The sequence below is a fragment of the Uranotaenia lowii genome, chromosome 1, assembly GCF_029784155.1.
Source record: "Uranotaenia lowii strain MFRU-FL chromosome 1, ASM2978415v1, whole genome shotgun sequence".
Lineage (NCBI taxonomy): Eukaryota > Metazoa > Arthropoda > Insecta > Diptera > Culicidae > Uranotaenia > Uranotaenia lowii.
The window spans coordinates 158,126,315-158,140,918 of record NC_073691.1 but is presented as its reverse complement, the minus strand read 5'-3'; the positions used below and the strand labels follow the sequence as shown (position 1 = coordinate 158,140,918).

Here is a 14,604-nt window from a genome sequence, read left to right as displayed (position 1 = left end):
GACAAAAACTATTCAAACAGCAATTTTCGGTTATCAAGTGCACACATAATATTTTTAATGCATTTTGATGATACTATCGATTAATTAAAAAAATATTATATGAAATAATTTCATTCAGTTCAGCAGCAATCAGCTATTCAAATGCTCGGTGACTAATGATTGTGTGTGACCCATGATTGTGGGGGGACTGTAATTTCATTAAAAATAGTGTTTAAAAACAACATAAAAAATTTGGTTAATAATTTTTGGCTTTTTACGGTCTGAGATTTTAATGGAACAACTTTTTATTTGAAATACCCGACGTTTCGACCATTTTTTGTGGACTTTCTCAAGGGAATTATATATCCTTAATTCCCTTGAGAAAGACCACAAAAAATGGTCGAAACGTCGGGTATTTCAAATAAAAAATTGTTTGATTAAAATCTCAGACCGTAAAAACCAAAAATTACTATACAAAAACATCGTCCCGGTCGAAAACATAGATCTAACAACATATAAAGTAAGATGATTGGTGTTATTTTTGACCCTACATTGTATTTCTACTGAGAGCCGTTTATTGGACTTATTAATAAAATATTATCAAAAAATTTCACAAAAACTCAAAAGAAAAATGTGTGAAATGATTGATTGATCATCAGATTTTTTTTTTTTCGACAAACCAGATACAACTTAGTTGATTTTATACTAAATAATGGGTAAAAGTTACCCATTTGAATGATATTTTCAGCTTTAATTTACTTTGATTCTAAAATCAGTGCTTAAAGTTGCCTGGGAACTTTTTCATTGTATTTTAAGGCTAGATCTTTTAAGTGAAAAGAGTTTGGAACAATACATTACATTTTTTCCAAAACTTTAAAGTTTAAGGTTTTTTTTTAATTATAGTTTATCTACTCATTTTAATCATAAATCAATTTAGAGTGGAAAAATTTGGAATAGTTCAAATGAAAGCTTTTAACATCAGCTTTCATATGGTGTGCTTTAAATTTACGAAAAAAAAATTTCCATTGAATTATATATAATTAGAATTTTTTGTCATTATGAGAAAAAAAAATCAATTTTCAAAGGCTGATCTCTGTGGTGCGTTTAGTATCCGAGAAAATGAGTTAATAAACTGGGGATACCTGAGTCAAATATTAGTTTATTAACTTATAAAAAGAAACAAGCAATCCAATTAAGTACAGTTTTTGACTTTTGCCGCCTCAATCCCCATAGTGCGATGGAACAATCGCTACTAATCTGGGTGGTTTCTTACAATCTGGGAGAAATGGCCATGGAGTGGTACTTCGTGTACAACGCCCAAATTACTCTCATGGGCGTGAATCCTTTCAAAAAGTCAGAGATTCGATTAAAATTAGTATCGTCTCCCGACGGTACTTCAAATAAAAAAAATAGTAAAATGCAATTTAAATTAAATTTATGTTATCGACCGTTTTAGATGTTAAATGTTTTATTATTAGCTATTTTTCGACCTTTCAGATTTCAAGCCAACAACTTTCTTCTTGAAATGTCCGACGTTTCGATCATTTTTTGTGGTCTTCCTCAAGGGTATTTTCTAACGATAACGATAACCGTTAGACAATACCCTTGAGGAAGACAACCAAAAATAGTCGAAACATCTGGCATTTCAAAAAGAAAGTTGTTTGCTTGAAATCCAAGATCGAAAATAGCCAAAGATAAAACATTGAAATTAAACTTTTTTTAAAAATTCCGGAATGAAGAATTTAAGATCTTATATTTACTAATACTTGTACTTGTACTTGTACTTGTAATTGTACTTATTCTTATACTTATTCTTATGCTTATTCTTATACTTACTATCACAACATTGTTACTCGTTTCGAGGAAACCTTTCACAGTGGAGGAAAAACGATGCGTTTAATCAATCTTTTAATAACCGACACCAAATTGGTAGGTCTTTATCGAGGGAACCCATCATCGAGGAAGCTGCAGAAGAAGCATAAATAAATTACGTGACGTAAGTTAATGCTTTCCAATCCTCCCAACGATGCTGCTTGATGCCAATTCCGTTGAATCGTTGCTGCCCGTTCACACTTTCCGCAATCTGGAGATCGCAACACCCGAAGAAGAAGTCGAAGCCCGGAGCCGGTCATGAACCGGTCCAACGAAAGTAAACATGACCTCAATTTCAATTTCATTCGTCTTTTAACACCACCTTCTTGTATATGTTTACCTTTTTCTTCGTTTCATTCATTTTGGAACTTTTTGGAACTTTTTGGAAATTTTTGGCAGCAAAGTTCTCCCTTGAGTTTTTTTCCTAAATCCAATTTAATTCATTTCTTGGTGTCCCTCTATTTTTTTAAATGTTGAAACTGAATATTGGTATCGTATAAACACAAAAACAAAAACAAATGCTTTAACCTTGTCAGTCCAAGGGCTCGATTTGTTTTTAAATATGCGATACAGCAACCGAAGATTAATTGAGCTCCGGGGATGAAAAATGGCGCGATATTTTCGAACAAAAAACACCCAAAGGGTTATCAACGAGTCGACAACCAAGAAACAAATCGCTCGAACCCCGACTCAATCAATTAGCCATACTCCACACTGAACTTTGCCATTTCATTCGGATTGCCGAAGTTGCCGGCAGTTCAGGCTTTGAGCGATGTGTGCGACTTAATTTTTGCAGGGCCGTTCATTAACCATCTGGAGCCTGGTACCGGGTAAAAGGGAAAGTCCTTCAAGAACGTTATGAGTCTTTTTTGTTCATCGTTTCAAGATCAGTCAGTAACATTTAACGTTTTTTTTATAAACTGTTTCATTTATAATTTTTTTCTCTTGTTTATTTTCAGGTGAGCCCCTGTTTTTGGATATCGGATTATTTATTTTATATTATTTGGATTCCACTGGTAAGTATATCGAAATTTTAAAAGTAAGTAAGTTCAGTTCAGCTTTGCTAACGAAGATGAACAATGGAACCAAAAGTACAGAGTTCCGAAGTCTAGAACTTTTCTATTGATCCATGGGCTATAAGGTCAATTCCTAAAGTTTAAGCAATTTAAATCCGAATTGACTCCGAAAGTCAAGGCTAGAAGACCAAAAATTTATGCATTTTCTTTTTTCACTTTATTATTTGTATGCAGTGGAAATGCATTTTTCTTTTCGAGAGGTCGAGCCCAAGGATGGAAAAATTCATTCACCAGCATGAACGCTAATGATTCTCAATCTCCGCTCCGTTTACGATGGTAGCATCAGCGATGCGAGCGTGAACAGACGATCGCCGATTGGTCGGATTGGCAATCCGAATGAATGAACTTTGAATACGTTTGGGTGAACTAAACGACGCCCGAAACATTCGCCGCGTTCAATTGGATCGTTTTTTATTTTCACCACGACGTTCGTTGGATGAATTGATTCGCAAGTGAATGTCAAAACACAATCGCCAAACGATTGTAAGATTGCATTCGCGAATGTTTCCGTAACCGGTAAAGGATTGCGCCATCAGGTGCTTGTTTTTCGGCTAATTTTGTGCGTGTTTTAGCCCCCGCGCTCGCTGATGGTTTGTTTTCTCATAATGTTATTTTAATTTATGTTCGAATGAAATCAGACAGCATATAGTTAGAAAAAAATGGACTTTTGCACTTTGCTTAAATAACTAAATGGACAAAGAGGAGGTTTGTAAATGCCCACTTTTGCTCATGAAGCGAAGGGATTTAGTCTTTGTCTACTGGGACATTTTTTGCAACCAATATTGCCAAATAATAATTAAAATATGTTGAGATCGCAAAGCTATTTAACAATTTGACCAGTTTAAACATCCTGAATAGGAAAAAGGACAATGCTTTATTCCAAAATTAAGCTCGAAAAATGTTGCGAAATTTTAAAGTTCGTAATGAAGTTGTACTTATCCCATAGTTTCATAAATGTTATTGCATACTCAGCAATAGATTCATCAATCTAAATTTAAAACTAATAATTCTAAATTCTAAATTCTATATTCTAAATAATAAATTCTATATTCTAAATATAAATTAAATATACATTCTAAATTCTACCTCTTTAATTCTAAATTCTAAATTCTAAATTCTAAATTCTAAATTCTAAATTCTAAATTCTAAATTCCAAATTCTGAATTCTAAATTCTAAATTCCAAATTCTAAATTCTAAATTCTAAATTCTAAATTCTAAATTCTAAATTCTAAATTCTAAATTCTAAATTCTAAATTCTAAATTCTAAATTCTAAATTCTAAATTCTAAATTCTAAATTCTAAATTCTAAATTCTAAATTCTAAATTCTAAATTCTAAATTCTAAATTCTAAATTCTAAATTCTAAATTCTAAATTCTAAATTCTAAATTCTAAATTCTAAATTCTAAATTCTCAATTCTAAATTCTAAATTCGAAATTCTAAATTCTCAATTCCGAATTCTAAATTACAAGTTCTAAATTCTTAATTCTACATTCGAAATTCGAAATTCTTAATTCTAAATTCTAAATTCTAAATTCTTAATTCTAAATTCTAAGTTCTAAATCCTAATTTCTAAACTCTAAATTCACGATTACAAATCCTTGATTTCAAATGCTCAATTCTAAGTTCTTGATTCTAAATTTTAAATTCTCAATTCATAATTTTAGATGCTGAATTCCAAAATCTAAATTCAAAATTCTTAACGCAAAATTCCAAACATTTAGCACTACATTTTCAAGACTATATTCTTAATTTTTAAATTTGAATTGTGAATTGGAAATTGTAGTTTTTGAATTCTAAATAGTTTATTCCTTTTTGAAATTCTACATTGTTATTCAAAATTTCTTATCATAAATTTTCAATTCTTAATTTTTTATGTTAACATTAAATTTGAAAATTAATTACTTCAAAATTTAAAATATTTCAGTTTCCAAATTTCAATTTGTCTAAGTAAATAATTCATTTCTTAATTCTTAATTAAAATTTTAAAATCTTAATTCTCGATTCTAAATACAGAAAGAATTTAGAATTGAGAGCTTCGAAGTAAATAGGGGAGAGTGGGGATACTTGATCCCTTTTTCTTATTTTCACCATATCTTTTTGGAAAAATTTAACAACTCGCCGTCTTTGAAATTTTCTGACAGCTTGTAACTTCAAGTTTCTATGCTCCAAAAATAAGAATGATACTTGAACCCGTTGATGAACTAGAAGCATTTTCGTGGGAGTAAAAAAATTGCGATTTTTCTGAAGTTAGGGGAGACTTGATCCCCTATTGAAGGAGACTTGATCTTTTATTCAGGAAGCCCTAATCCTTGTATAAAAATCAAACAAAACCACAAGATTGAATGTTAATTGACTATTTTGGTCATGTTTGTTCTCATTTCACAATTTATAGCAGAAATAAGAAGAAAATTCTTTATCTTTGTCTCAACGCTAATAACATTGCATACATAAAGGCGCTATTTTTTATACTTATGAGAAAATTAATTATTTTTGCTCTTTTCTTCAGACAATTGTTTGATAAATTTTAGTTTTTGGATAAATATTAGTAATTTCGTAATCAGCAATCATAACGATCATTTCAGAAGAAGAATATACCGTTTGGAAGGGGGATCAATTATACCCAACTCTAGGGGATCAATTGTACCCATAATCAACATTTTAGAAAACTTTTTCTGAAAAAAGTTGAGAGTTTTCCATTGCTTTGAAAATTTGGCATTATGAAGTTCATTTTACGCTCGAACGATTGATACATTGGAACAAATATTTTTTTCATAATTTTCCCATGTAAGGAGCATTTTAAAGTGATGAAAAAAGATCTTCAAGTTACATTTTGTGAAATTTTTCAAACAAAGTTCAATTACTCAAACAATTATTTTGTTAAAAAATTTTAAACAACAAGCATTGTTATTTTGCTCATTTTGGCACATTTTTCTAGAACATTTGATCTTTGTAAGACATTCCAGTTTCGAGATATAGCTAAGGAATCAAGTATCCCCAGGGATCAAGTATCCTCATTCTCCCCTATCTATAAGGATGAAATAAGAAAATAGATTAAAGAGTTTTTAGTGATAGATTTTGAATAAAGAATAAGGAATTAAGATTAAAACTTTTCAAAATCAGAATTAAGCATAGAGAATTCAGAAATAAAAATTTACAATTATTTATTTAAATGAAGGTTTGAGAATTTAGAATAATGAGTTTAAAATTAAAACATATAAAAAGAGTAAGGAATTTAGGATTAATAGAATTCAGAAATAAGAATTTACAATTAAAAACATAGAATAAAAGCGAAGAATTTAAATTAAAAAGAATTTAGAGTTAAGAATTTCGAAATGAGAATTTAGAATTTAGAGATAAGAATTTAGAATTTCGAATTTCGAATTTAGAATTTCGAATTAAGAATTAAGAATTTAAAATTTAGAATTTAGAATTTAGAATTAAGAATTTAGAATTTAGAATTTAGAATTTAGAATTAAGAATTTAGAATTTCGAATTTAGAATTTAGAATTCAGAACTTAGAATTTAGAATTTCGAATTTAGAATTTAGAATTTAGAATTTAGAATTAAGAATTTAGAATTTAGAATTTAGAATTTAGAATTTAGAATTTAGAATTTAGAATTTAGAATTTAGAATTTAGAATTTAGAATTTAGAATTTAGAATTTAGAATTTAGAATTTAGAATTTAGAATTTAGAATTTAGAATTTAGAATTTAGAATTTAGAATTTAGAATTTAGAATTTAGAATTTAGAATTTAGAATTTAGAATTTAGAATTTAGAATTTAGAATTTCGAATTTAGAATTTAGAATTTAGAATTTAGAATTAAGAATTAAGAATGAGGAATTAAGAATTTAGAATTTAGAATTTAGAATTTGAAAGTTAGAATTAAGAATTAGAATTTAGAATTTAATAGTAAGATTTAGAATGAAGAAGTATTAATCTAGATATTGGAATTATGAATTTAGAATCAAGGAATGAAGAATCGAGAAGTTAGAATTTAGAATATAGAATTTATAATTTAAAACTTTGAATTTAGAATTTAAAAATACGAATATAGAATTTAGAATTAGGAATTCAGAATTGAGAATTGAGAATTGAGAATATAGAATTTAGAATAAAGAATTTATGTTTAAAAACCTAGAATTGAAAATTAAGAATTGAGAACTAAGAAGTACCAAACCCTAAGAACTAAGAAAGACCAAACCTCCACGCTTCGTGAAAAAGAGTGGAAATTAAACCCTTTCTTTTGTCCGTTTATTTATCCACGCAATGTGCAAAAGTTCACTTTTTTACTAATTTCATAAATGCTGAATGTTCTTATTCGAATATAAATTGAAATAACATCATGAGAAAACAAACCATCAGCGAGCGCGGGGGCTAAAACATGCACAAAATAAGCCGAAAAACAAGCACCTGATGGCGCAATTCTTTACCGGTTACGGAAACATTCGCGAATGCAATCTTAAATACAATCGTTTGGCGAATGTGTTTCGACATTCACTTGCGAATCAATTCATCCAACGAACGTCGTGGTGAAAATAAAAAACGATCCAATTGAACGCGGCGAATGTTTCGGGCGTCGTTTCGTTCACCCAAACGTATTCAAAGTTCATGCATTCGGGATTGCAATCGTTAGTGTTCATTCTGGTGTGTGAACTTTTTCCTTTCCCGATTGCTTCGATTGGCAGTTAGAACTGAATGAGTTCACCACGGATTGCAGATTGAATGTACTTCGATCCGATTTTTTCCATGCCTGGTCGAGCCTTTAATCCATTGCTGGTTGGCATCAATCGGCATTGAGATTTTGGAACTTCTTCTTTGGGTCTAGAAGTTCCAAATTTAAGCCATATAAAACTGAAAAATTCGCCGAGGATTCTTTAGCAAGCTAGTCTGCTAACAAAGCCCCACAAATAAGACTCTACTCCAATAATGACATTCTTTGGAGGTGAAATTATCGGCATAAGATTCGATGCCGAACCGGCACTCATATGTCTGAAATAATCCAAATAAAACATATCTCAAAGCCCACCACAACATAAAGCAGGATGGAACCAATCAGCCAATGCCTCCACAGTCGGGGATCTACTGAGAAAAAATATTGTATATACTACTCAAACAAAAGAATTTGATAACCAAAAATAAGAAATCAAATCTTTATAATATCTAGTAAATTCAAATTTTACAACTTTGGGGGACCTCTTTGAATCTGAATAGTTAGTCTTTGAAAATCCGAAACAGTTGTAATAAAATTACCATTAATTTTTAACTACATATTTGAAAAAAAAAAACTATAAACGATTAACATTGGAAAACATTTTAGAGAGCTATTTCCATTAAAGGATTTTAATTTCAATGATTTCATAGTTCATGAAGTAAATAGAAGGAAAATACCTTTCAGAGACTCAACCTTTTTGCCTTTCTTTCAGAAAGGTATAGTTATCGGTCGATTTGGGAGATCATTAATTATGGGTCTTAGATATACCTTTATAGGTACCTATCGAATCAGCTCGACGAGTTCAGACGATGTCAGTGTATTTGTATGTATTGGTGTGATTTTTTATAAACTTTGTCACTACGTTTTTGCGAAACTGGGAAGTACAATAAAAATGATTTTTGTCTTAAAAAATTTGATTTTTTTCCCTCTTCAATGTATAAAAGAAAGAAAAAAAAACCAAATAGTTTGAAAAATAAATTTTCATAGTAATTATCATCAAATCATCACTCCAAAAAACGTGTCAATTGGCCTTGCTAGCCACAACCAGCAATCACTAAAATCAAGATTATCGTATATATGACGTCAAATTATACGTGACGTCATAGATATGGCTTGCTATCGAATAGTATGGACCTGTCGATGTGTGAAAGGGGGAACAGACAGGCTTCACTCCCTCTCAGGTTTGATGTCATCGTGACAGAAACCGTATGGGAGGAAGACGCCAGTTCATATTTTCCCGGCCAATGATTGTAATTTATTCATTTAAATGGTTCAGTTTACACCGAACCATTTCAAAAATTTCGAAACCAAAGCTCCGAATTATTGAACATAAATATGGTTTTCACCAAGGGGTACGACCCCGAAATTTGTGAAGTCGTTGGTGAGTACGTCATGCCCACACTGCATGGTACGAAAGCGATAGTAACTTCGCCCAACATTATATTCAGGAACAGATTGCTCTGAGAAGGGGAAAACAACACGGAAACGTGGACGATGTATGCACATCCTCTCATCTTCTCACGTGCCGTTCGTGCTTACGAAGCTTTTTCTTAAGCAGCAACGACAGGAGAGTATTTCGCCCGTGAAAGCAAATTAAATCTAATAAGACATAAATGGGATGAATCATCCAATAGGATGAAAATCCCTGAAAAAAAAAAAATCTAATAAGACAAATGCTACTGAATCCTCTCGAGCTTTAAGCTCTCGAGCTTGTTTTTTTGTTCCCTTTTCTCTTCCTCTCTTCAGATCTAACGTTGCGTTGTTGTTGTTGGGGTTGGTGTCTAGAGAAAAACGATGACGGCTTGGAGGTCAATCTGAACTTTCACTTGCTGAAGCCAATGGAACACGCTCATTTTTTTCTAACCATTTTTGCCTGTTTTTGAACCGTTTTATGGTTTTGCTTGAAGAACTTCTAAAATTGTTATTTTTCAACCATAACCAATTGTTGAATTTTAACCATTTTTGAAGTTCTAATCGAAATCGCAGAAAACGGTTAAACTCGAACGGGAAAAAGTTTCACTATTGTTGTTTTCCAAACATTTCAAAAGAGTTTGTACATTTGATAGCGTATGAAATATTCAGGCTTGATTATTTTCCTTCTTTTAATCTACCCGCCGCTGATACCGAAAAAGTTCGCAATCGAGAAGTAAATCCGAGAGCCCATCAGATCCGGCGGAACAAATGTTAAGAAAAATTAATGCTGTTAACATAACCTGTCATATCCGATTTAATCATTTAGGTCAAACATTCCCGTTCAGATCGCAATACAAACCGTGTGGTAACAAGAAATAAAAATCTCCGAGAACAAAATATACACCAACTTCTGAACCATTGGCTCCACCAGTCCAGCTGTGGAAAAATGCTGCTCAAATCGAGGCTACAGGGTTCCGGTCGGTATACCGATGGCAGCGAAGAGGCCCACAAATTCGAATCCTTGACAATTATGATAGAGGTGGGGTTCCAGGAATACATTTGCTGAGGTAATTCGCTAATTAATAATTTCTGGTCTCAAATTCTAACCCCGTTCTAAATTCCAGATGACCCGTTCCGATAAAGTCGATAAGCGTCAGCTTATATTAAACCTGGATTCCATGAACCGGCAGTTACGTAGTATGATACATTGGTGTCGTAATATTATTTATACTTATGTTATTCCCTACAATTGGGAATAGCTGTTCCGGAAAATTTACAACGTAAAGGCGAGTGCAAAGCGAGTTTTGATGATTTGCCGACACCCGGATCGGCCTGGATGGTGCACAGGAAGTCATTCTGGACGTCTGTAGTGTAATCATCGATGCATATTTTCGTCGACACCTTTCCTAGATCTCAGAGCAAGCCGGATACGAAAGACTTCATTTCGGATCCTCATTTTATTACATTTAATTATGAATTACCGGAAAAATAATATTTCTCATACTAATACTACGAAGTAACTAATAAATTTGATAACATTTATATGACAGATTTTCGTCTAAGATTGAAATTCAATTGAAAAACTTTCGTTATATTGCTTGAAAATTGAATCTGGTTCCCTTTTTTCTGAAAACGGTTGTTTTTCAACCATTATTGCCTGCGAGAGCATGTTTGAAAAATAACCATAATGCAAGTTCTCCTTGAAATCCCATTTTATGAGTTTTCAGGGAAAACTCATAAAATGACTTAACCCACAAAACTGCCATTATGGTTATTTTTCAAACATTAATGGTTCAACATAGCAGAGCGTGAAGATGACAACCAAACAGTAGCGCCACCAAACCCTCCATAGTAGAGTTTGAAGCATTTGGGATTTTTTTTGGAACATGCATATAAAGCTAAAAAGCTAATAATCATTATTGACAAAGTTGAAGAAACAGAAAAAAAAATTGACTAAATAGACCAATTTGACGAAATTGACAAATTTGACATAATTCATTGATTTGACAAAATTCACTTGATTGAAAAAATCATAAAATTGACAAAATTTATAAAATTGACAAAATCGAGAAAATTGGCAGAATTGACAAAATTGACGATGAAAAACTGGATTAAAATTCACTAAATTGACAATATTGATAAAACAACAAACTTGAAAAAATTGACAAAATTGACAAAATCGAAAAAATTGACAAAATTGACAAAATTAACAAAATTGACAAAAGAGATGTCAAAATTCACTAAATTGACAAAATTGACAAGATTGATAAAACTGACAAAAATCGACAAAATTGACAAAATTGATTAAATTGACCAAATTGACCAAATTGACGAAATTGACAAACTTGGCTTAATTCATTGATTTGACAAAATTAACTTAGCTGAAAAAATCATAAAAATTGATAATATTTATAAATTTGACAAAATCGAGAAAATTGGCAGAATTGACAAAATTGACGATGACAAAATCGACAAAATTCACTGAATTGACAAAATTGACAAGATTGATAAAACTGACAAAATTGAAAAAAAAATTACTAAATTAACGATGACAAAATCGACAAAATTCACTCAATTGACAAAATTGACCAAATTGACCAAATTGTCAAAACTCACAAAATTGACAAAGACAAAATTGACAAAATTCACTATATTTACAAAATTGACAAAATTGAAAAGATTGACAAAATTGACTGGCGAAATTTACAAAATTGACCCAATTGACCAAATTGACAAAATTGACAAGATTGACAAATTGACAATATTTACAAAATCGAAGAAAATTGACAAAATTGAGAAAATCGGCCAAATTGACAATGACAAAATCGACAAAATACACTTAATTGACAAAGCTGACAAAATTGACAAAATTGACAAAATTGACAAAATTGACAAGATTGACAAAATTGACTAATTTGATAAAACTGACAAAATTGAAAAAATTGACAAAATTAACAAAACTGACCAAATTGACAAATTTGACAAAATTTTCAAATTTGAAAAAGTTGACAAAATCATGAAAATTGTTAAAATCGACAAAATTGACAAAATCTAGAAAATTGGTTAAATTGACAAAATTTATCAACTAAGAATGCTGACAAAATTATGAAAATTGAAAAAATTTACATTATTGACAAAATTGAAAAAATGACCAAATTAACAAAACTAACAAAATAGACAAAATCAACAAAACAGGATAAAAATCTCAAAATAACAAAATTAAAAATACTACGCTTTCAAAATTTTCAATACTTTTAATTTTCAAAATTTATTCTACCGATTTTCTGCATTTTGGTATCGTATTTTACTCTAGCAATTGAAATTTTGTTCCAATAATTTTATCTATGTATTTGATTCCTCTACTTGAGAGGTTGAATTATTTGAAATACATGGTCAGGCATCTTTTTGCCTTTCTTTCAGAAAGGTATAGTTATCGGTCGATTTGGGAGATCATTAATTATGGGTCTTAGATATACCTTTATAGGTACCTATCGAATCAGCTCGACGAGTTCAGACGATGTCAGTGTATTTGTATGTATTGGTGTGATTTTTTATAAACTTTGTCACTACGTTTTTGCGAAACTGGGAAGTACAATAAAAATGATTTTTGTCTTAAAAAATTTGATTTTTTTCCCTCTTCAATGTATAAAAGAAAGAAAAAAAAACCAAATAGTTTGAAAAATAAATTTTCATAGTAATTATCATCAAATCATCACTCCAAAAAACGTGTCAATTGGCCTTGCTAGCCACAACCAGCAATCACTAAAATCAAGATTATCGTATATATGACGTCAAATTATACGTGACGTCATAGATATGGCTTGCTATCGAATAGTATGGACCTGTCGATGTGTGAAAGGGGGAACAGACAGGCTTCACTCCCTCTCAGGTTTGATGTCATCGTGACAGAAACCGTATGGGAGGAAGACGCCAGTTCATATTTTCCCGACCAATGATTGTAATTTATTCATTTAAATGGTTCAGTTTACACCGAACCATTTCAAAAATTTCGAAACCAAAGCTCCGAATTATTGAACATAAATATGGTTTTCACCAAGGGGTACGACCCCGAAATTTGTGAAGTCGTTGGTGAGTACGTCATGCCCACACTGCATGGTACGAAAGCGATAGTAACTTCGCCCAACATTATATTCAGGAACAGATTGCTCTGAGAAGGGGAAAACAACACGGAAACGTGGACGATGTATGCACATCCTCTCATCTTCTCACGTGCCGTTCGTGCTTACGAAGCTTTTTCTTAAGCAGCAACGACAGGAGAGTATTTCGCCCGTGAAAGCAAATTAAATCTAATAAGACATAAATGGGATGAATCATCCAATAGGATGAAAATCCCTGAAAAAAAAAAAATCTAATAAGACAAATGCTACTGAATCCTCTCGAGCTTTAAGCTCTCGAGCTTGTTTTTTTGTTCCCTTTTCTCTTCCTCTCTTCAGATCTAACGTTGCGTTGTTGTTGTTGGGGTTGGTGTCTAGAGAAAAACGATGACGGCTTGGAGGTCAATCTGAACTTTCACTTGCTGAAGCCAATGGAAGATGGCAACCAAACAGTAGCGCCACCAAACCCTCCATAGTAGAGTTTGAAGCATTTGGGATTTTTTTTGGAACATGCATATAAAGCTAAAAAGCTAATAATCATTATTGACAAAGTTGAAGAAACAGAAAAAAAAATTGACTAAATAGACCAATTTGACGAAATTGACAAATTTGACATAATTCATTGATTTGACAAAATTCACTTGATTGAAAAAATCATAAAATTGACAAAATTTATAAAATTGACAAAATCGAGAAAATTGGCAGAATTGACAAAATTGACGATGAAAAACTGGATTAAAATTCACTAAATTGACAATATTGATAAAACAACAAACTTGAAAAAATTGACAAAATTGACAAAATCGAAAAAATTGACAAAATTGACAAAATTAACAAAATTGACAAAAGAGATGTCAAAATTCACTAAATTGACAAAATTGACAAGATTGATAAAACTGACAAAAATCGACAAAATTGACAAAATTGATTAAATTGACCAAATTGACCAAATTGACGAAATTGACAAACTTGGCTTAATTCATTGATTTGACAAAATTAACTTAGCTGAAAAAATCATAAAAATTGATAATATTTATAAATTTGACAAAATCGAGAAAATTGGCAGAATTGACAAAATTGACGATGACAAAATCGACAAAATTCACTGAATTGACAAAATTGACAAGATTGATAAAACTGACAAAATTGAAAAAAAAATTACTAAATTAACGATGACAAAATCGACAAAATTCACTCAATTGACAAAATTGACCAAATTGACCAAATTGTCAAAACTCACAAAATTGACAAAGACAAAATTGACAAAATTCACTATATTTACAAAATTGACAAAATTGAAAAGATTGACAAAATTGACTGGCGAAATTTACAAAATTGACCCAATTGACCAAATTGACAAAATTGACAAGATTGACAAATTGACAATATTTACAAAATCGAAGAAAATTCCCATCATGTACAGGCCAAGAGC

At 31.1% G+C, this 14,604-nt stretch overlaps 1 protein-coding gene across 2 annotated transcripts in view; it reads left to right on the top strand.

Annotated features, from left to right (window-relative positions):
• Positions 1–14,604, top strand: part of LOC129740676 (cadherin-99C) — a 625,931-nt gene that overhangs the window by 341,904 nt on the left and 269,423 nt on the right. The gene's annotated exons all lie outside the window — the stretch shown is intronic.